Genomic DNA, 1,790 nt, shown 5'->3' with positions numbered 1-1,790 from the left:
GTGAGTGTGTGAGTGTGTGAGTGAGTGAGTGAGTGCGTGTGTGTGTGTGTGTGTGTGTGTGAGTGAGTGTGTGAGTGTGTGCGTGCGTGCTTGCGTGCGTGAGTGTGCGTGCGTGTGTGTGTGTGTGTGTGTGTGTGTGTGTGTGTGTGAGTGTGTGTGTGTAACTTATGACCTACATCAGGTGAAATCAGGCTGCAGTTAGTCTGAATCTAAAGTGATTTGTGAAATATTAAACCAGGTCATTAAAGTAGATCTCATCTCAACAGCACCTGTGTTTTCTAGAGCAACGACAAGAACCAGAGAACCAACGAACAACAGCTGGAGGCAGAGACACGACACACTAAAGTCTTCATCCTCCAAAACTCACTAGTGTTAAAGAGCAAAAGCAAAGATATGGTGATATAACTAATTTAAGTTAGTTGCTTAATTAACTTGAGTTGAAGCACTAAAATCACTAACTGGAATTAAATGAAAAGTAAAACTGAAATAAAAATGAATTATACATAAATAGTACAAGTAAAAAAGAATACAAAAGCAAAGGGTCAATCCCTGACCGACGTCACATCTCTTTAAATGGCTTGTTGACATGAAACATTAGCTAATGTGAGTTAAACAAGAGAAACGGTGACCTTCAGCAGACGCTGAACTCATTTGACTGCATGTGTTCACTGTAAAAACACTCCTGATCACTGGAAATAAACCATTAGAGTCTGCCAAACCAAACCAAACATAGTGAACTAGATCTAGTATTTGAGAGTTTTACAGACGACACACCAGGAACAAACTCGTTTCACTTCTGAACAGGTCAATAAATCATAAAGCACATTTACATACAGAAGTCCTAAACCGAGAGCAGAGAGGATGAAAAAGGTGGAAAGGTTAAAAAATAAATAAAAACACATGTAACATGAAAAAACTCTTTTAAGTGTTAATTTTATTGCACTTTATCCATTTGCGCCTGTAGATTTCAATTACAGTATATATCTTTAAGAGTTTGTTTCTCCACTTCAGCTACACTTACACACACCAAAACTTAGAGTTTTATTCCTCTCTATATTCTGAAGGTTTTTACTGAAGCGTTTGTTCATATATCATTCACACTGATTTAAATAACATTTTATTCCTAAAAACAAAACATGGCGAAAATGTCTTTGTTTTCTGTCTGCTGACAGTATTTTCTGATTTATAGAGTGATAAAACGAGTTCTTAAACTGCATGTCTGCGTGAGACATAATAAATAAATAAATAAGAAGATGGAAAATTGTACATCATGGGGCTCGCAACACCAAGGTCATGGGTTCAATTCCCAGGGAAAGAAAGAACTGATCAAATGTGCAACTTAAATGCAATTTAAACTGCTTTGAATCTGCCAAATGCATACATGTAAATGAAAAAATGATCATAAGAAACTGCAGTCGGCTCATATGACTGCGCAGATGAATCATCCTGTCATACAGCTGAATGATGCTCAGGTGAACAGCACAGATTCATTCTGACACGAAAACAGCCACTGGATGCTGGCAGAACAACAGAATGAGGAGTTCAGGAATGACAGATGAGAGTGATCTGAAATAAACAACATCCTGCTCACTCTGATTGGCTTTAATTCACGATAATGACCGAATGATTGATCATCCCTCACATATACTACATATTAAACACTCCAGAACAGATCCAGAACAAATCCTAATATCATAAAAGATATACAAACACACATATCAGTTCTGTGTGTGTGTGTGTGTGTGTGTGTGTGAGAGTGAGTGAGTGAGTGAGTGTGTGAGTGTGTGTGT

The 1,790-nt window shown here is 37.7% G+C and overlaps 1 protein-coding gene across 1 annotated transcript in view; it reads right to left on the bottom strand.

Annotated features, from left to right (window-relative positions):
* LOC107568467 (PCTP-like protein) overlaps window positions 1-1,790 on the bottom strand; it is an 11,072-nt gene that overhangs the window by 5,691 nt on the left and 3,591 nt on the right. The gene's annotated exons all lie outside the window — the stretch shown is intronic.

This window comes from Sinocyclocheilus grahami, unplaced genomic scaffold (assembly GCF_001515645.1).
Source record: "Sinocyclocheilus grahami isolate Dianchi unplaced genomic scaffold, SAMN03320097.WGS_v1.1 scaffold1247.1, whole genome shotgun sequence".
NCBI lineage: Eukaryota > Metazoa > Chordata > Actinopteri > Cypriniformes > Cyprinidae > Sinocyclocheilus > Sinocyclocheilus grahami.
This window is presented reverse-complemented; position numbering and strand designations above follow the sequence as displayed.